This window comes from Leucoraja erinacea, chromosome 16 (assembly GCF_028641065.1).
Source record: "Leucoraja erinacea ecotype New England chromosome 16, Leri_hhj_1, whole genome shotgun sequence".
Lineage (NCBI taxonomy): Eukaryota > Metazoa > Chordata > Chondrichthyes > Rajiformes > Rajidae > Leucoraja > Leucoraja erinaceus.
In genome coordinates this window covers 22,499,385-22,521,962 of record NC_073392.1, presented here as the reverse complement: position 1 = coordinate 22,521,962, position 22,578 = coordinate 22,499,385, and the positions used below count along the sequence as shown (strand labels likewise).

The following is a 22,578-nucleotide window of genomic DNA, read 5'->3' as shown; positions in this document are numbered from 1 at the left end:
ATAAAAGAATTCACAGAGACCCATGGAGCTGTTTGAATGTGAAGGTGAAATGTTTTAGAAATTAAGGGAATAAGTGGGATGGGTTTAGTGAGATGAAAAATCAGTCGGGTCTGATTGAATAGTGGAGCAGGCTTGAGGATCTGAGTGATCTACTACTGCTTCTATTCCTTATGATTTAAGGACTGAACGTTGGCCGGCTATCTTTTGCTGAATCAGAGGCAAAACAGAGATGGAAAAGAGCAGGTTAGCGCACTGTTCCTTGCTTAGTATTGATGAAAATTCATTGAAAATCTCAGTGACTGACTTGCGGAGGAAGTGTGAAAATTATAATTTACATGGTGCAAGTCCATCTTATGGCACCCAGTTACATTTTAGAAATTCTCTCACACTCCAAAGAAAACCTAAATTGTTGATACCAAAGCAAATCTATGGCCACTGTATTAATGAAAACGGGTGTTTTTTTCTGGTGGCTTACCTTCATATGATTTGAGTGAAGACAAGCATGAGTGGTGGTGCTTAAGTGCAGATCCTGATTTTAATTTAAAATTTTATTATTCATTTCCAGACTCTGTGTGATTAATTCTGAGAAAAAGAATAGTGTCATAAAGTCGGACAGCATAGAAGCAAGCTCTGCCACCCAACATTCATCCTGACCAGGATGTCCCATCCAGGCAAACACCTGGCCCATATCCCTCGAAATATTTTCTATCAGGATCATTAAAAATAACTGTTTTCAGGGAGACTTATTTGTAGGTTACAAAATTGTTGGTGAGAAAATGATTTGATGACTAATTGAAGCTGGTGGATTCTGGGATGAAGCTGGCCAGAAAATGCATCATGAGTCAGAATTCTATTTAGCACAAATATATTTTCTGAAGTTTAAAATGATTTATTTAACTTTTTCTTCAATATTAAAACTGATTTTAAAATGAATTTCCAAAAAGGGGAGTGTTGATAGAATTAATATTGGATAAAAGGTAATTTTTTTTAAATGCCAATCAGAATCTTCCGTTAATATTTTTTCCAGATCTTATTGCTTATGGAACAAAAGCATCCGGTGACATTTTGAAAGTGGAGAGCAGCTGGTGCAATGCGTTGCTTCCTGTAATCTGCAGGTGCTGTGCTTTTATCACCTCATCTTGCTTTTTCCCATCTGCAACTGTCGAGCAGTAACACTCAATAGACTACATCCAGGTCCGGGGGTGGATGCAATGATGCTTACTCAGTTCTTTCTGGAGATCCAAATGTCCACAATGAGCAGCCAGCAGGAAATAAATTACATACAGTGCTTGTCTTTTAAACAGGTCTGTTAATTAGTCCTAGAGGTCAGAGCTCCAGTCTGTTTGTTGCATATTTCCCTTTAGAATTGACTGTGCCGATTAAATTCTCATCAAACAGAAACTGGAATGAGTCAACTCTTCAAAATGTCGAAGTATAGTATTATTTTTAAAAATATCTTCACAGGCATTCTTTTTTAAAAGATTTGTGTATAGTGATACAGTATGTATGACGTTCCTTGCCAGAAACTTTGTTGGCTCCATAAATACTTCTGGAAAACTGAGCACTTTCAAATGGGCCTGTCCCACTTAGGCGATTTTTCAGCGGACTGTCGGCGACTGTCAAGTTGCCGGCACTCACCTGAAAAATCGGCAACTTGAACGGCGACTGTCAGGATGGAACACACACACACACACAAACACACACACACACATCGCTTCCTTCACCAGCCCGTTATGCAGGCGGGGGACAGGGCAAGCGGGGGGAGCGCTGTCTAAAAAATTCACACGGTGCAAAGCCAAGGTGATACATACATCACGATGAACAAGAAGGTTGGCTCTGTAATTAAGACAGCTAAAGCACAGTGTAGGGTAAGTCTTTTAAAAGAGGGGGTAGAGGGGGGAGAAGGAGTGGAGACAACCTTTAGGAACCCAGAGATACACAGATGTGAAGCTCGGCGGACATTAACATTATCGGTTGGTTATTCTTATCCTTGGTTCTGGAAACTGCTGCTTACCTTTTTTTTCCCAGTGAGCTAACGAAATTCACCTGTCAGCACCGGCTACAACCTACGAGAACCTCCGAGAACCTTCAACCTCCTGGCAAACCATTAGGACCACCTGGCGACCCGCCTACGGCACGGGAATTCTTGCTACTCTCCACGGTGGCTTCATTCTAGTCGCCGCTGATTTTCAACATGTTGAAAAATTTGCGGCGACCATAATGAGGCCGCGACTAGTTCCCAGAATGCGGGAACTCCTTGCGACCATGAAGGCGGCTCCCCGGCAACTACCTGCCAACATGTGGCGACCATGTGGCGACTGCATAGTCTCCTGCAGTCGCCTAAAAGGTCACCTAAGTGGGACAGGCCCATAAGACAGTTATTCTTTATAATCATTGTGGAATTCAAAGCACGATAGGTTTTGTCTCTATCCGATTATATTGGTAAAGCTCATGATTTTGAAAAGCATTTTCATCTTTAGGCTTGAGGTCCTAATGCCATTCTTCCAAGAGTGTTGGGAATTACAGATATAAGCTGAAAATTCTGGTAAAAAGGTGGATAGGTCAAAGGGAATATCTCCAATGAGATGCGGCCAAGGCTGCCCAGTTACAGTGCCATGTGGTTAATTGACTGATGAGGGCAATTATAGAAAGAGAGAAAAAAAAGCAGAGAAGGACACAAGTATTGCTTAGTAATGTAGGTCAGACTACTGTTGAAATTAGAAACTAAAAGGAGAATGCTGGAAATATTCAGCAGATCGGATAGCATCTGTGGGGAAAGATAACTGAGTTAATTTGCATAAGCTTGCAAGAACACTGTCATGTTCTGGTACAAGTAAGATGACAAGTTATCTGAAAATGTTGAATTTGATATGGATATGAGGTGCCATTCCTCAAGTTCGTTCTCATTGATATTCATTGGAACAGGGGTGGCGGAAATCTGTATTGCTGGGAGCATCCCAAGTGTAATGACTTAGATCATAAGAAATACAAGCAAAAGTGGTCCAGTTGCATTCAAGCTCACTCCACCATTCAATAAGATAATTGTTGATATTTTACTTCCCTGCCACTTACCTGCACAAAACCCCTTTGCACAAAATCCCTTAATACCAGAACATCAAAACATCTATCAATCTCTGTCTTGAATATATGAAGTAACTGAGTCTCCAAAGCTGTATTCTAAAGATTCATTGCACTCTAGGGCTAGAAGTTCTTTCCACCTCACGCAATGTCCAACCGCTTATTTAGGGGCTCTAACCTGTGGTTTGAGACACCCAGGCAACAGCAGCACCAGCCCTGCATCAATCTTTCAAAGCCCCTCAAAAATCTTGTAAATTTAAAAAGATAATTTCTTGTTGTACTAAAGTCAAAAGAGTTTGGTCCATATCTTTTCTCATATGATAAACCAGTAATCTCAGGAATTAATTTTATAACTTTTGCTGCACTTCCTCTTTTGCAAATTTATCCTTATTTGGGCAGGAATATCTGGGCATGGTATTACAGATATGGTCTTGTCTGGCCTTTGTGTAATTTATATTTTCCAATTACATTTATATATATATAATACAATATATATATATATATATATAAAGATATCTCTTATGTTTGCATCCTCCTGCAATAAAGGCCTACAAACGTTTTCATTTCCAAATTACTTGGGAGAGGCTTCCTTTAAATTTCAAATAATTTGTGTTCAAATATGCAGGTCTATCTTTCAGTATTTTTGTTGTTTGGAATTACACTGCACTAAATTGTTCAAATTTTCCTCCAGTTATCAATGTTAGTTATGAAGACCACAGAGAACTGTAGGAAATAGATCATTAATGCAATTGGAGTGTGCTTTCATATATTAGGATCAAGATACTTAATAATTATTTACTTTGAAGAAGTGCTAAAAAATCTTTGTTGTAGATGGAGAGCCATTTGGAAACTGTAGTAGTGAATGTAATATTTTATTCAATCTTAATACATGCAGACATGCAGGGGAGACCAGGGAGAGGGGGAGTCTCCCCAAAGTCAAAATGCATGGATTTTTTAAAACTTTGATGCCTGACAAAGATGCCTGTGGGAGAAAGTAGTGATCATTGGATCATAAGGTCTTACAAAGTAAGAGAATCAAAATCAAAGCTCTCCAGATAAAGGTTATGATAAAAGAGAAAAGGGAAGGTGTACCGTGCATAACTCCAGAGGAAACGGGCTGCATTGGATGAAAGGGGAAATGAAAAGGAAAGTAAAAGGAGATATGGGAAGAAGTGCCAAAAGACACGAGACCGGTGAATGTGACTTGATTGTTCAAAAAAGAATTCCGTGCTATGGCAACCTTGATTATGGGGAGGCTTTTTGAAGCAGCAACCTGGGCAAAAACTAGTAGGCACTTGGAGAAGTTTGTGTTAATGGAGGGCAGGCAGTACAGATTTTTTTAAAGGCAATTGTCATTGTCAGTGTACAGTGTACAGTACAGAGACAACGAAATGCATTTAGCATCTCCCTTGAAGAGCGACATAGCAAACGATTTGAATAAAAAAAAAAAGTAAGTGTCCGGGGGGGGGGGGGGGGGGGGGGGGGGTGATTGGCATTGGCAACCGAGGTACGTTGTTGAGTAGAGTGAAGCCGCCGGAAAAGAAGCTGTTCCTCGACCTGCTGGTTCGGCAACGGAGAGACCTGTAGCGCCTCCCGGATGGTAGGAGGGTAAACAGTCCATGGTTGGGGGGAGAGCAGTCCTTGGCGATGCTGAGCGCCCTCCGCAGACAGCACTTGCTTTGGTCAGACTCAATGGAGGGGAGCGTGGAACCGGTGATGCGTTGGGCAATTTTCACCACCCTCTGCAATGCCTTCCGGTCGGAGACAGAGCAGTTGCCATACCATACTGTGATGCAGTTGGTAAGGATGCTCTCGATGGTGCAGCGGTAGAAGTTCACCAGGATCTGAGGAGACAGATGGACCTTCTTCAGTCTCCTCAGGAAGAAGAGACGCTGATGAGCCTTCTTGATCAGAGTAGAGGTATTGTGGGTCCAAGAGAGGTCATCGGAGATGTTGACTCCCAGGAACCTGAAGCTAGAAACACGTTCCACCTCCGTCCCGTTAATGTGGATGGGGGTGTGCGTGCCCCCTCTGGACTTCCTGAAGTCTACAATGAGCTCCTTGGTCTTCTTGGAGTTAAGGGCCAGGTTGTTGTCAGCGCACCATGCTGCTAAGTGCTGGACCTCCTCCCTGTAGGCCAGCTCATCGTTGTTGCTGATGAGGCCAATCACCGTTGTATCATCTGCATACTTGATGATGGTGTTAGTACCATGTACAGGTGTGCAGTCATAGGTGAAGAGGGAGTAGAGGAGGAGGCTCAGCACAATTAGTGTTGAGGTTGAGGAAATAGAGAGGGTTGACGATGGGAATGCAGTTGGTGTTGTGGAAAATTATTTTGATAAAAACGTACACTGAAAGCTGTTTGGCAACACTGATATTCATGAAAGTAAAGGATCATGAGCGTCATGCAGAGAAACAGAAGAAAACAAATGGTGAAGGATCATTTTCAGACTAAAGATTGGTATGCATGGTCTTCAGATTTTAGAATTCCATACTGCAAATTTGGCATTGAAAACTGAATCTCAAGAGTCAATAGAGTTTATTGTCATGTGTCCCAGATAGGACAATGACATTTTTGCTTGCTGCAGCACAACAGAATATGTAAACATAATACAGAATAGGAGATGTCTATATACCATAGACCATATATATACACAATAAATAAACAGATAAAGTGCAATAGTAATAATAGACTGTTATTGTTCAGAGCTTGTTTGATGTTGTGTCTAATAGCCTGATGGCTGTAGGGAAGAAGCTGTTCCTGAACCTGGATGTTCCAGATTTCAAGCTCCTGTACCTTCTTCCCGATGACAACGGAAAGATGAGTGTGTGGCCAGGATGGTGTGGGTCCTTGGTGATGTTGGCAGCCTTTTTGAGGCAGTGACTGCAATAGATCCCTTCGATGGTGGGGAGGTCAGATCCGATGATGGACTGGGCAGTGGTCACAACTTTTTGCATTCTTTTCAGCTCTTGGACATTCAAGTTGTCAAACCAAGCCACGATGCAGCCAGTCAGTATGCTCTCTACTGTGCAATTGTAGAAGATCGAGAGAGTTCTCCTTGACTTACCAATTCTCCGTAATCTTCTCAGGAAGTAGAGGCTCTGATGTGCCTTCTTTATAATTGCATCAGTGAGCTGGGACCAGGAAAGATCTCGGAAATATTCAAGCCCAGGAATTTGAAGTTTTTGACCCTTTCCACCATCGTACCGTTGATATAAACGGGATTGTGGGTCCCTATCCTACCCCTCCAAAGTCCACAATCAGTTCCTTGGTTTTGCTAGTGTTGAGAGCCAGGTTGTTGTTCTGGCACCATTTGGTCAATTGGTCGATCTCACTTCTATACTCTAACTCATCACCATCATCGATTCGTCCCACAACAGTGGTGTCGTCAGCGAACTTGATGATGGAGTTCCCACTATGTCCGGCTACACAGTCATGTGTATAGAGTGAGTATAGCAGGGGGCAGAGCACGCAGCCTTGATGTGCTCCCGTGCTGATTGTTATCGAGGATGACACGTTTCCACCAATACGGACAGACTGTGGTCTGAGGATGAGGAAGTCGAGGATCCAATTGCAAAGGGATGCGTAGAGACTCAGATCCGTGAGCTTGGTAACCAGCTTTTTTTTTCTTTTTTTTAATCAAAAAATGTATTCAACTATTAAAAAATAATATTACACTACAATAAAACAAATCAGAACCCACCACCATAGTACAATACAAACAAATATCAACTACTATACAACTATGTTACAATCCTTATTGAGGATGCGTTCAACACCCTGCGGAGCCAAGCGGTCTCGGAACTCCCCCTGGGTGTCCATGGGAAGGGCGTATTCCTTTTCTAACCCCATGGATGTAACCCCGGAAAAGGGACAGGCATCCGGCTCGGGTAAAGCCCTCCACCACCTGGCGCCATGACATGGAGGGTATGATGGTATTAAACGCCGAGCTGTAGTCTATGAACAACAGCCTGACATACGAGTTTTTGTTGTCCAAGTGGTCCAGAGTGGAGTGGAGAGCCAGTGAGATTGCATTCACCGTTGACCTGTTGTGGCGGTAAGCGAACTGCAGTGGGTCAAGGTTCTTGTCGAGGTAGGAGTTGATAAGCACCATTCCATTATCAACTTCTCAAAGCACTTCATCACCACCGACGTTAGTGCCACTGGTCGATAGTCGTTGAGGCACGTCACCTTGTTCTTCTTGGGCACCGGTATTATTGATGCCCTTTTGAAGCAGGTGGGAACCTCAGACCTCAGAAGTGAGAGGTTGAAAATGTCTGTAAAAGCTCCAGCCAGTTGGTCTGCACAGGTTTTGAGAACACAACCGGGTATACCATCAGGTCCAGGCGCTTTTCGAGGGTTCACATCTCTGAAGGATCTTCCGACTTCGGCCTCTGTGACTGAAATATCATCACGGCAAATGGGGGCTCGGGAAGGCACATCAGTGTTCTCCCTATCAAAGCGTGCGTAGAACGCATTGAGCTCGTCAGGGAGTGATGCTTCGCTGACATTTGAGCTGCCTCCTGATTTCGCCTTGTAGGAGGTGATGGCATTCAAGCCCTGCCACAGTTGCCGAACATCCGTCTCATCCTCCAGCTTGGAGCAGAAATCACTTTTGGCCTTTTTGATGGCCTTACCAAGGTCGTATCTGGACTTCTTGTACACCTCTGCTTCTCCAGACCTGAATGCCCGGGATCTGGGCTTCAGAATAATGCAGATCTCATGGTTCATCCAAGGCTTCTGGTTAGGAAATACTCAGAAGGTTTTTGTTGGGCACAGTTGCATTATATGGTAGGTCAACTTCCAGGGTTTTGATGATTAAAAAATGATAGAAAGGGAGATAAAGAGGTGGAGGAATTTAATTATTAATTGGAAGAATGTCACAGATTCACTCAGAGAGGACTCACTGGAGAGTTTATCCACTGATGCAATATGGGTACAACTCAAAAATAAGAAAGGTGCGAACACTCTATATACTATAGGTGTTCTAATACCTAGCGGCAGATAGTGGAATAGAAATATGGACAGATTATTTTGGAAAGATGTAAAAGCAACAAGGTTGTCGTAGTGAATGACTAACTTCTCCAATATTGATAGGAGTTTCTTAATGCAAAAAGCTAGGACAGATCAGAATGTGTTGGGTGCAATGCAAGAGGGTCTCTTGAAACAGTATGTGGACAGTCCAACAGAAGGAGGGGCCATACAGGACTTTGCACAAACAGGCAGAATGGATTAGTTTAATCTGGCATCATGTTCAGCACAGACATCATGGACAAGGGGCAAGTGTGCGCTATCCTGTTCTATGTTCAATTAGAAATGAAAATTTCACATTCTGCCACCAGTTCCGAAGGCTCCAACAGATGGAACATTGGAAAGTACCGGAAATTTGAATCCTGACTTCAGTGCCAAAATTGCAACTATGGATTACAGAGTCTACAATTTTAGTGCCACCAGTTGGTCTGTGGTCTCCTGCAATAACTGTGCTGAAACCTCTTAAGTGTTCCCCTTGGGACCTTGCATTCAGATAAAAACAGGTCTCTCAATTTAGTCTCATCAATCTCCCCAACTTTCCTATCAATTCTTGGAACACCTGGGGGATGCCCAGTTGGTCACATGGAGAATGTGAAAATTCCATACAGATGGCAAGGAGATCAGGAATGGACCTGGATTACTGGAGCTGTGAGGCAGTAGCACTAACCTCTGCACCTGTATGCCACCCATTTTCTTTCTCACATATTTATCAATTTCCCCATCGAAATAGAATCTAAGACCATATGGATAAATGGTATATTTCTCACAACAAAGCAAGTAATTTTGCTTTGATATCAAGTGTGAATGGGGTCACTTTTTACACTTTATCCATTTTGTTTATCAAACCAGTTTGGTCAGCATGTTTGTTTATTAGTACCCTCTTTTCAATAAAAATTGTAATTAATTTTCTTACAGTTTCAAAACTGCTATATAGGTCAGGTGAATGTTTTGGATATGTAGAGATGGTTAAAAGTATGTCGCTGATAATCTGCGAAGACTGTTAATTTATCTATTTTGCTTGATTATATAATTCTGTCAACTGTGTGTTATGATAACACTTACATAATACTACATAATGAGGTAGTCGAGCTAATGTTTGCTAATATTGTAACAGTGATTACCACACAAGTTGGTAATTCTACTAGCCTCAGCATCCACTTTTCACAGAGCAAGCGTTAGTGGGAAGTTCATATGTATCATAATGTTTTGATTATAATGCACAATATGTTGAAAAACATGGATTGAGTCCGCGTAGTCTGATATTTCAACAAGAAACCATTTAACCTCTCAGCTTATTTGGCATTGGATCTTACGTTTAAATTGTAATGGCCGAAATATTTTGATATTGTGCATAGCTGATTTAGCTCCTTGATATTGGTTTGACTATGTAGTGTACAAATTACAATTCATGCACTCTTGATCAACTTTTCTTATCCCACTACATGGCTATACATAAATTTCCATGAGATATGAAGGTACCAGCATGTCGACAGGCTGGCAAGTGAGAAAAGCAAGTGTAAATGTTGAATCTTTGAGATCTGTGAATGGAATTTCATTTTAATTAAATTGTCTGATAATGTCTAGAACAAGACCATGGTATCCTGTTAGGTTCACTCCAGGTGGAAATACCTCATTCCATTATAAAATAACATCAGGTTCTATTTTAAGTAAGTGGACTTTCAAATGGATAATTTAATGCAGAGAAATAGATCAGTGAATGTAGCTCTCTCTTTTTGAATCTGAATTTATAGCACTGTTTTCTTGCAGAACTAACACCATATGAATCTGATAATGGATTTGTGTGAATTCTCTGTGGGAGAGAGAAAGCAAGATATGAAGGAATTTTTTTTTTATATGATGGAATATCACAAATAATGTTGGCATTTCAAAGGACTGAAATAATTGATTGGTGCTTTAATGGAACGTATTGTTTCAAGTATGTGTAACTCAAAAGTTGATGTGTACAGCAGATATTACCAAACATTTGAAAGTATATATCAGATAAGGAATGGTTAATGAATAAGGATTGTGATGACAACATTAGTATAATGCATATAAAATAGAGGATCCCCATAATAGGCAATAGCTGTCATAGATGCGTGGGTGCAGCTTGCCGAATGTTGCTAGTGGCAACAGAATGCCACCTTTCTCATCAGTAAAGGGGAGAGAATGCAACATAAACATCAATTGTTGCCACTAGATAACATTATGGCTTGTGCACAATATTGCATGGATCTCATGTTTGTCCACTGCCCATGAAGGAGGCAGCAGTGGAAATTCTAAGTCAAAGTCTCCTGATAGCTTTAACATAAGAAAATAAAAGATTGGGTCACTTGATGTTTTGTGTCTGCTCGACTATTCTTTAAGATCATGGCTATTTTTGCATCAACATTATTTTCATGCTCCATTCACACACCCTTTGATTCCTCGTACGCCAAAAAATCTATCTTTTTTTTATGAAATCCATGGCTGAGCTTCATAGACCTTTAGGACAGAGTGAAGCAAGTTCTCCTCATCTCAATCCTAACTGGTCTACCCTGCATTCTGAGACTGTGACCCTGGTTGCAGATTCATCAGCCAAGAAAATCAACCTCCTGCCTTCAATCCATCAATCCCTCTTTTTGAAGTTTGAAGTTTCCGTGAGATCTCATTTCATTCTCACCATTTAACAAATACTGTTTTCTGGTTTATACATCAAAGTGGATAGCTTCGCATTTCTCCACAATATATTACATCCGCTTTATTCTTGCCCACTCACACAGCTTCACCTATATTCCATTGAATCCTCATTAGAATCTTCTTTCTACCTACAATCTTACGTAGTTTTGATTTACTGGGAATCTTAGAATTATGATTTGTGTCCTCTGATCCAAATTGTGACAAAGTTCATGAATAGATTGGACTCAAGGCCAATACCTGTGATACGCCACTGGCCACAATCTGCCAACTTGAGAAATAAAACCTTTATTCCTATATTTACATTGTGTCTGCTAACCAATTCTCCACCCATGACGGTATATTCCTGCACATTGATGACTGACCCGGGAAAATCTTATCAGAAGCCGTCTTCAAATCTAAATTCACCAAATCCGTGGGAGCCCCCTTAATGGTTCTACCAGTTAGATCCTCAACGAATTATGGAAGATTAGTGAAACAGGATTTTCCTTTCATAAATCAATTCAGACTGCTTAATTCTGCCTGCCATTTCAAGGTTTTCTGTCATTATATCCTTCATTATAGATTGCAGCATTTTCCCTACAACTGATCTTATTCTCACAGGTTGGTAGTTCACTATTTCCTCTCGCTCTCTTCTTGAAGAGTAGGATTACATTTGCTACTCTTCAATCCACTGGAACAATTCCTGAACCTACGGAATTTTATTTATCATCTTCCAGTGTTCACTGTAGCTGCCTCTTTCAAAATTCAAGGGACTCATCATTAGATCCATGGCATTTAGCAGCCTTTCGTATCACTAGCTTTTCTCATACTATATTTAAATAAAACAGCGCAACCGCCTTGCATTAAAATTTCAAAGATTCCACAAGAATTATGTTCTCTAAAATGCAAATTAGGTATGTGTTAGTTTCATTTATAACACAGATGGCTTATAGAATCTTCAGTCACACAGCACATAAATTCCAGGGTAAATGAAACATTCATTTTTTTCTATATTCTTTATCTTTTTAGATTGGATGAATGGATTGATGTAGCGTTTTCTTACCAGCTCTCACATGATCTCTGAAAATGTTGACTACAATGGGCCTGAACCAGGAAATGGCTTTTGCCACAGAATAACACCTTCCACATATGTCCAATCGTTATATTCTAAGGCCCTTTGGTATTGTTTCTTCTTCTTTGTAGCAATTAGAAGTTGTTTTTTCACAGGTCCTCTGCCTATATGACCAATTTAAATGAGCATACAGTGCTTGGGCATATTGAAACCATTGCTACCTCCATATCCTTTTTCAACTTGTCTTTCTTGGATCCTTCTTATTTTCCTGAATCAAAGTGGACTCATCTCTTGGAGGCGCTTTTGCTGTTGTACCTGCCAGTCCTCTTGGGCAGAGACCCAGTTTCAGACCTTTGCACGACAATTCTGGATACACAAGCTTGGCTCACCTCTACCAACTTTGTGATCTGTCGCTGTGACTTTGAGCAATGTAGATGCAAGGTTATGATCTTTGTGTGCCTCCTTGGAGTGATATCAATTTTGTGAATTGCTTGACAAGTTCTTCTGAACTTATGATAAATCATTGCAAATGAATATCCGGGAAAAGGAAAATGACCAGAATAACTTTTTGAAGAGATTTATAGGGTTTCAGAAAAATATTAGAAGAAATGATGGACATTGAAACTTATCATATGTAAAAAATAGCAAAAATCAGCCAGTAAATCAAATGATTTGCATTAGGATGTAATCTACACATATTCAATGGTTCAATGGTACTTTATTGTCACATACCTTAGTGAAATTATCTTGCTCCATACAGTTCATTGACAATCCTGCTATACATTAGGCACAATCATACTAAGTATAAGAGTGCTCTACAAATCATTTTGTGAAAGTTTGTCAGGTGAATCCATAGAAACATAGAAAGGGAGGAGGAGAGGAGGGGAGGGAGGGGGTCGAGAGGGGGGAGGGAGTGGGGTAGAGAGGGAGGGGGAGGGGTAGAGAGGGAGGGGAGTAGAGAGGGAGAGGGGCAGAAAGGAAGGGGGGTAGAGGGAGGGGGTAGAGGGAGAGGGAGGGTGGTAGAGTTGGGGGAGGGAGGGTAGAGTTGTGAGGAGGGATGGTAGAGAGAGAGGGCGAAGGGGAGAGAGGGAGTACCAAGAGCACCTGATAGCGAGTACCAAGAGCTGGCAGCGTCTCCTCCAGTTCAGCTCCCAGAGCGTGAAGATAACAGTCATAACATAAACTTGTGGTTGGTTCCACTAACAAGCAACTTGACCCTGAAGTTTCACTACACGTCAACAAAATCTTTACTGTTGCAAAGATCGACACTGGTGCCGAATGCAATATCATGTCATTATCCAAATTTAAACGGACCAGAAATACCGAACGTATTGTACACACTTTGGCCAGTTTGCTAGCCTAGGGAGGAGGGGAGGTGCTCCCACTAGCAGAAGCTGAGTTGAACTACCGCCTGGAGTCACAAGCTCACAAGCTGATCTTTTTCATTGTCTGTGGGAAAGTTGCAAATCTGCTTGGCATTAACGCGTGCCAGGATCTAGGACTGGTAACTTTTGGGCCTGCTGTCCATAAAATATCTCCTGCCGAGGGCTCCACCCAGCAGATACTTTTCCAATACAAGGAACTATTTGACGACAAGCTTGGGAAGCTACCCATCAAATACAACATCACCACTAATACAAACATCTTACCTGTGGTTCGAGCGCTACATCGCATTCCAAAGCTATGCGCGACAGTAGAGGAGGTTGCTGCCCAGCTGGGCAGCGTCTCCGTGTTTTCTGTTCTGGATGCCAAATGTTCGTTCTGGCAGATCCCAATTGACCCCAACTCGTCCAATCTCACCACGTTCAGCACCCCTTTGGTCGTTACAAATTTCTGCGGATGCCCTTTGGCATCAACTCTGCCTGTGAGGTATTCCAACGCACAATGGAACAATTATTTGCGGGTTATCCGTGCACCATCATTGTTGACGATATTCTCGTTGCTGGACACAACATGACTGAACATGATCCCAACTTAAAAATAGTACAAAGACATCCATCAACCCTCTAAAATGCAGATTTCGTGTCAAAGAGGTCCATTATGTCAGACACGTATTCACCAGTGATGGCCTCAGACTGTACCCCTCCAAGACCACTTCCATCCACGAGATGCCAGCTCACACTGATGTTACGAGTTTACAGAGATTCCTGGGAATGGTGAACTACTTGGGGAAATTCATTCTCAACCTCAGCTAAATATCTGCTCCCCTACGCTAACTGACTCACAAAGACACTGCCTGGATTTGGTACCCACAACACCAGAGAGCTTTTGAAATCCTCAAATTACAGTTAACCAGTGCTCCAACCCTCGCTTATTTCACTTTAAACCTACCGGTGACGCTCACGTGTGATGCATCCCAAAATGGACTGGAGCTTGCCTACAGACTTCCACCGAAGGAGGCTGCACACCTATTGCTTCCGCCTCCCGTATCCTGTCCGAGACTGAACAACGTTACGCCCAGATCAAAAAGGAATTACTTGCCGTGGTTTTTGCCTGCACAAAATTCAAGGACTTTATTTATGGCAAGTCTGTGACTGTTGAAACAGACCACCAACCGTTGGTCACCATTCTGAACAAACCCATTCATGCTGCTCCTGCTCACCTGCAACGGATGATGATGCAGCTACAGTTCTTCGATTTTACCCTAGTCTACAAAAGGGGCAAAGACATGCATATGGCTGACAAGCAATCGAGCCCCACGAACCTGCGAAGAACAGCCGTCTGAAAAAGACCAGTTCACAGTAATGATGGTGTCGTAGGTACCTACAGAATGCCTAAGCAACCTGGCAGAGCACACGGCTGCAGACACAACTCTACAACTACTGTCCTCAGTCATCCGGCGTGGCTGGCCGGATAAACAACATCGTGCCCCACTTGCGATTCGCCCATACTACCTGGTTCGCGACAAACTGGTACTGCAGGACGGTGTCATAATCAAGGGTCACAAAGCAGTAATTCCAGCTGTTCTATGGGAGAAATACTTTGATGCCATTCACAGGGGCCACCCCAGCGTGGAAGCAACTTTACTACGAGCAAAGAGCATGTTTTACTGGTCCGGGATGACCGAGTATGTGCGCAAAAAAGTTCAAGCCTGTGCTGTCTGCAACAGCCTAACGCCACACCAACAGAAGCAGATCTTGCTCTCACACCCTGTCCCTCCTGTGCCTTGGTCCACGGTCGTTACCGACATATTCGAGTGATGTGGCAAACATTATCTGGTTCTCGTTGACTCGTATTCAGGCTGGTTCAAAATAGACCTGCTCTAAAGCATCACATCCGATGCAGTCATCCAAAAGCTGTCGCACCATTTCTCCGTGCATGGCGCCCCTGCACGCCTCCTGTCAGATAACGGCAGTCAATTCACCAGCCAATGCTTCAAAAACTTTGCTCAATGATGGGATTTTCGCCATGTCACCAGCAGTCCTGAATTTCCACAGTCAAACGGACTTGCAGAACGGGCGGCAAACAATTAATGGAGCGCTCACACCTTGCCAATTCTGATGTCTACTTGGACCTGCTCAACTTAAGGAACATCGTCCGTGACCCAATACTGGGGTCTCCTGCCCAACACCCGATGTCTCGACAGACCCGTACTGCCGTGCCTGTGCCCCAGCAGCTGCTGCAGCCGCAGGTTCGTTCACCACCTGCTGTACAGAAACAACTCCAGCTGAAACGCGATGTCCAGAAACAATTTTTCGATAAGTCCAGCAAACCACTTAAATCTCTCTCCAGTGGGCAAGTCGTTCGCCTTCAAACCAACAAGGGCTATGGCCATTTAGGTCACATTCACAGTCCTGCAAAAGAGGCGCGCTCATACCTGCTAAGCGCAGACGGAGGGATCTACAGATGCAACCGTCAACATCTCCTTCCTGTGAAGGAACCACCTCCAGCTGACTCATATCCTGATGCAACACGTCCGATTTACCCTTCTGTTGTCGGACTTTCTCTTCCCTCACGCTCTTGCTGCTGCAGACCAACCATTGGTGCACCAAAGCAAATTCCTTGTATGTGAATACTTGGCCAATAAACGTATTCATACATTCATTCATTCATTCATTCATTCATTGGTTGTGCCCCCGACTCCCTCACCACCACATTCGGTGCCCCGCTCGCCAGCCTTGCCGTGTCCCCCCCCCGGGTCACCAGTGCCCTCGCCGGCTTGGTCCCCGGTGATTTCACCAGTGAAGGGAGGAGACGTGGATCTGTACTGTACGCTCGCGGGACGGGATTGTAGGCCGCCCCTTAGATACAGGGATTTTGTTTGAACCATCTGTACTTTCCTGTATGTGCTACTTGCATTTCGGTTACTGGATTATTCAGTCATCACATAGTAACGTGTTTATTCATATATGTCACTTTAATTTAGATGTGTTACACTCTTATTCGTACAAGGAAAGATGTAGATTGGTTACTTTACTTACTAACCAATGTAGTGCTTTATTATCAGAAGCTCAGCCTACTACCACACTGTTCATATTATCGCAACCCAAGATGTGCACTCAGTCCATGCTGCTGTACAGTAGATGCAACATGCTATAGTGAGTTGTATGTGTTTTCCAATAAATACTGTTGTACCTTGTTTGTGAGTATATGTGAGTTACTTGACAGGTGAAGAGAGAGGGAGGGGGTAGAGAGGGTGGGAGTGAGGGTAGATAGAGAGGGGGCATCTCCCTCCTCCACCCTTCCACATCTCCATCCTCCACCCCATCTTCCTCTACCACCCCTCTCCCCACCCCATCTCCCTCCTCCTCATTTCCCTCATCCTCCTCCCTTCAGTCCCATTTCCTGCCCCAGGACCTACCCAGGTCATAGAGCAGCGCTAGGGCCTGGAACTCAGCCTGGTTTCGTACTCGGCCTGGCCCTGGCTGTAGACTCCAGCCATCAGCTCAGCTGCCACCAGGGCTATAGTTCAGGCTACGACTTCATCTCCAGGCTCATCCCTGACCACGGACCAAGGCTCGTCCTTGGATCCAGCAGTGGCTTCTTTCTCGGCCCCGGTCACGACCTCATCCCAAGTCCCGGGCTGGGCTCTCACTCCAGCTCGAGCACCAGGCTCGGCTCCAGCCTAGGCCCGCGACACCACCCTCGCCACCAAATGTCGAGTGTCAGCAGCCACCGCATGAGAGCTGGAGTGTCCCTCCCTGTCAGAGTGTCCCGTCCTGCCTTGCAAGTCCATTGTGACGTAATTCAGGGTGGTTTTTTGTCGATATGGGTTTGTTTTCGGGCTGTTTTTTATACTCTAAACGATTAAAAACCAGAAATATAGGTGGGAATGAGACGGGAAGATGTTTATCGCCTCGATGGGAAAAATGTGAGTAGAATGTGTGAAAATGAGAAGGCTGTGGCCTAGCGTTTCGAAGAAATAGGAATTAACCAGATTGTGCCCAGATGACACACACACACATATACAGACACACAAACAAGAGAAGAGTTTTCGTAATAGAGATACATATCCAACATTCCAATTCCTAAACAAAGGAAATTAGATTTAACTTATTTTTAAAATAATTGTTGAGAAACAGTTTAGTTTGAACTAGTTATGGGATTTTACTCTCAAGATTTAAAATTGATTTAATGGGTAGGATTTAACATTTTCCAAGCTGGTGACAAAAAAAGAGCCGCAGTCAAGTTGCATGAAGAGAATAATAATATGCACAAATGAAGATAATCTTATGAATGTTGAATATTTATTATGCAATTATTAGGATGCCATAAATATTAATGACATTCTGTGCATGTTGGCTGAGTTTTACTCCAGTGCTCCATGCTGTAAACAAGCTGTACTTATTCCTGGCACAGTATCCACTTGAGTGGTTTATATCCCAATGGTATGAATATTGAATTCTTCAATTTTAAGTAATAAACCCCCTTACCCCCATCTCTTTCCCATGCACCCTCACCCTGGTATTCACCCATTTCTTCCACTATCTTCCACCCCCCCCCCCAGTCAAACTGCTCCTTTCCCCCTCCTTCCCACACTCATCTCCCATCGCCGAGTCCCACATTTCCACCCATTTCCCCCCTCTAGCTTTACATTTCACCTCTCCTCTTCTCTCCTTAACTATTTGTCTTCTTTTCACCTCCAGCCTTTGTCATGTACTCCACCTGTCTGCCAATCACGCAGGCTTTGTCCCACCTCATCACTCTTTTTCAGCATAATCTTCCCTACTCCAATGTTTGAATAAAGGTCCCAACCCGAAATGTCGTCTCTCCATTCCCTACTCAGATGCTGCCTAATGAATAGACCAGTGGTTCCCAACGTGGGGCGTACGCCCCACAGGGGGGCAATTTGATTTTTAAGGGGGGCAATTGAGCGCGACTGAGGAGGTCTGGGTCCAAATGTTCGTTTTTTATTTTTTAGGATTTTCCATCAGGTAAACATATGTAGTTTATGTTTCAGATGATATTTTGAGTAAATAATTTTTTTGGGGTAAAAAAGGTCTTTATTGTGTAGTTATTACAACCAAGGTATTGGCGTTTTAAGCTTCTTCAGCTGAAACGGGTTTCACTTTTTAAATGATAAGAATTATATATCACCACATGGGGGGGGGGGGGGGGCATCAGGATTTTAGAGGTGATTAGGTGGGGCATGGCCAAAAAAAGGTTGGGAACCACTGCAATAGACAATAGGTGCTGGAGTAGGCCATTTGGCTCTTCGAGCCAGCACCGCCAGTCACTGTGATCATGGCTGAACATCCACAATCAGTACCCTGTTCCTGCCTTCTCCCCATTTCCCTTCACTCCTCTATCTTTAACTCTCTCTTGAAAGCCTCCGGAGAATTGGCCTCCACTGCCTTCTGAAGTAGAGAATTCCACAGGTTCACAACTCTCTGTGTGAAAAAGTTTTTTCTCATCTCCGTTTTAAATGGCCTACCAAGTATTCTTAAACTGTGGCCCCTGGCTCTGGACTCTCCCACCATCGGGCCATGTTTAATATTTTGTTGCGTATCCTTTGTCATGTTTAGTATTTTGTTGCATATCCTTTGCATGCAATGACTGCTTGAAGTCTGCAATTCATGGACATCACCAGTTGCTGGGTGTCTTCTCTGGTGATGCTCTGCCAGGCCTGTATTGCAGCCATCTTTAGCTTATGCTTGTTTTGGGGGCTAGTCCCCTTCAGTTTTCTCTTCAGCATATAAAATACATGCTCAACTGGATTCAAATTGGGTGATTGACCTGGCCACTCAAGAATTGACCATTTTTTTGCTTTGAAAAACTCATTTGTTGCTTTAGCAGTATGTTTGGGATCATTGTCTTGCTGTAGAATGAACCGCCGGCCAATGAGTTTTGAGGCATTTGTTTGAAAGAGCAGCCTTCAGAATTCATTATGCTACTTCTTCTTGGGCCCCCTCGGCCATGGCTGACCATGGGTGTCCCCAGGGTTGGAGGACGCCAGTACGTGACTTTGTTTAACGTGGGGAGACTGGTGCATAGACAGCCACCACACGGTTCTTGACAGATTTGGGTCGGGATCCTGTGTCATGGAGTCCAAGACGACCGGAGACCCTTTTCTGCTGCAGCCTTCATCCGCCTTCCCAGCCGTTGTGACTCTCTACTAAGGTCAGCCATCATCCTCCGCCTGTTCCACCGTTGAGGTCTTGGTTGGATTGCTCTTTGTCAGAGTCCTCCCCCTTGAACTTACTGCCATGGATGGCCCTACCAGGAGCATAGCTCCAAAAGGTATCGCTCTCAATTTCTCAGGACCACACAAGCTTCTCCACCACGACAAGGTGACAATCCACGGAGAAGTTATACTACTACCATCAGCAGTTTATCATCAATGAAGATGTGAGCCAGTACCTTCAGGAGCCAAAAGGTGTAAGTTGACATATTGGATCAAGACACTGCAATAGGACTGCCGGAAGAAGAAAGATTATCAATACATCACAGTACAAAGGGGATTTGGTGGAATGGAGGCCGGGAGATAATAGGCAATTACCTATTGGAACGGGACGGGATAATGGGCAATTTTAACCATGAGGAGGAGGGGTGGGTGCGTGGCACATAAGTTGGTGGGATAACGGAGGTTATGGGAGGGATGAACAAAAGGAGAAGAAAACTACTTGGACACATGATTGTGTGGGAGGATAGCATCGGAGGGGGAATTAAATATTCAATGTTCATCCCAGTGGGTTGTAAGTTGCCCAGGTGGAATATAAGATATAGCTCTTACAATTTATGTATTCACCCTTGAGTAGCTTACAATTCAATGGTTTGAACATTGAATACTCTAAGTTCAGCTAACCCACAACCTTTGTCATGTCCCACCACCCTTACCCCCCATACCTGCACACCATTGTTTTTTGTGTTGAACAAACCCATCATTGGAGATTGAAGCTGGTGGGGTGGTTGCAAGTACAGTACAGGCTTTACATGGATGACATGACTCGGTGGTAAAATCCAAAGGTTTCTTAAGCACTTGTACTAAAGCTGTCATGTAGAATAGAACTTTGACTGGTTCTTTCAGAAGTATGCAATTTAAAACAACCAATAATTTGCATGGTCTTAATTGCACACACTGACTGTGGTTAATTAACAGCTTTAATATAACATATAATTTCAAATCTTTCTGGAAATTCATTACCTGCGATAAAGATTTAGGTTACTTTACATTTTCAGGAATATTTTCCTATTTTTCTCTGAACAAGTTAGAAGTGAAACTAAACTCTAGCAAAGGAAGAGTTGATGTTTGAGGTTCAGACCTTGCATCAGAACTGAACTATGTGTTACCTTGTTCAGACAGAAATGCTGAATGGATAATTCAACTCAACATCTTCTTGACATCTCCATCAGCACAGAAAGTATTCAGCTACTTCAATATATTCCATGTGATATCAATAAATGGTTGACAGCCTTGGATACAGCAAAGGTTATGGGATCAGATAACATTCTGTCAACTTCAGAACAAAGTGCACTTCTAGCCAAGCTGCTTCATACAGTTACAATATTGGCATCCACCCAACAATGTGGAAAATGTCCTAACTCTGTCATGTTTGCAAAGAGTGGGACAAATCCAATTCGACCAACTGGCATGCAATCAGTCTACTCTCTACAAAGTGGTGTAAAATGCTGTCCTGGAAATATCTTTCCATTCCTTCTTTGTAACTGGGTCTAAATAATCAAATCCCCTACCTGATATCAATGTGGGTGAACCTTCACTGGTACAATTATAAATTCATCACTGAATAACAGCATTGTCTAGATTCAGTACACAGCTAAGAGATTTTATGATAGGCAGCTACATTAACCTCTCCTGAAGAAAGACTAAACATGAAAATATAAGAAATATCACACTCTGACAAGACAAAATGTTTCCGATTTCCTCAGGCAGTGAGATAGCAGAAAAAGCAGGTAGAATTTTCGATAAAATTTGAAACCTCTGGTCATAGCAGTGGTCGCAAGAAAGAAACGTTTTCAATAAGTACAAAACATTTCTATCGTCTACAATGATTGAGCTGTTTAAAAATGGACTACGGTATTGAATTCTAGAAGGTGTACATTTTCCTCAGCAGTTTATAAATATATAAATAGAAGAAATGAAATGAAGAATATATTTACTGCCGACACATGGAATATCTTTAAATCAATGGGAAAGACAAAACCTTCTCGTAGTGACACAGCTGGTGTTGCTGCTGTCTTAAAGCACCGCGGATGCGGGTTTAATCTTCATTTCAGTGTGGACTTTCTATGTTCTCCCTGTGACAATGTGGGTTTTCTCCAGTTGCTCCAGTTTCATTCGACATCACAAAAACATGCAGGTTGGTAGCTTTAATAGCCACTGTAACATGCCCCTTGTGTATAGCTGAGTGGTAGAACCTGAGCCTAATGGATGAGAATGTGGGGAGAATAAAAATGATATTAATGCAAATGATCTTTTGATGGTTGGTTAGGGCACAGTGGATTGGAGGACATGTTTATGTGTGTTCGCCCTCTCTCTTTCACTCACCTCTTGTGCTAAAATGGCTCCTTTCTAATTTCCAGTTCTGCAGGTGCAAAACGGACAAGCCAGAAGTAGATTATTTTATCTAAAGTTGAACTGCATGAGCCTTTAGTGAGTTCTTCATTCACTAGTGTGATGATTCAATGGTCATTGCATCTCTTTGTAATTTTTTTTAATGGAACATTCATATTTCTCATCAACGCCTTAGGTTCTACATCCTCACTTGCATTCGTCTGCCTTTTAGCACTTTCCAGCCTGGTGTGGTGAGAAAGAAACACAGTGTGAATGGAAACGAAAGAATGTGACAAGAGCAGGGAATGATATATTACTATTTTAGTCTCATTGCAGCAGATGTCTATCAGAACTGAGGATAATTGGTTTCTCAAACTAGCCAGTGGACAGAGCAGAAATGTGCACTGCAGGACTACAAATGTAGCTGTTATAATTAGATCTCTTGAGATATAACTACAGTGCCCTCCATAATGTTTGGGACAAAGATCCATCATTTATTTATTTGCCTCTGAACGCTGCAATTTGTGATTTGTATTAGGAAAAAAAATCACATGCGGTTAAAGTGCACATCGTCAGATTTTATTAAATCATTTTATTATACATTTTGGTTTCACCATGTAGAAATTACAGCTGTGTTTATACATAGTCCCCCCTTTTCAGGGCACCATAATGTTTGGAACACATGGCTTCACAGGCGTTTGTAATTGCTCAGGTGTGTTTAAATGCCTCCTTAATGCATGTATAAGAGAGCTCTCAGCACCTAGTCTTTCCTACAGTTTTTCCATC

General features: G+C 42.8%; 1 protein-coding gene across 1 annotated transcript in view; it reads left to right on the top strand.

The window, feature by feature from the left end:
- Positions 1-22,578, top strand: part of LOC129704603 (testis-expressed protein 264 homolog) — a 209,912-nt gene that overhangs the window by 44,813 nt on the left and 142,521 nt on the right. The window lies entirely within an intron of this gene.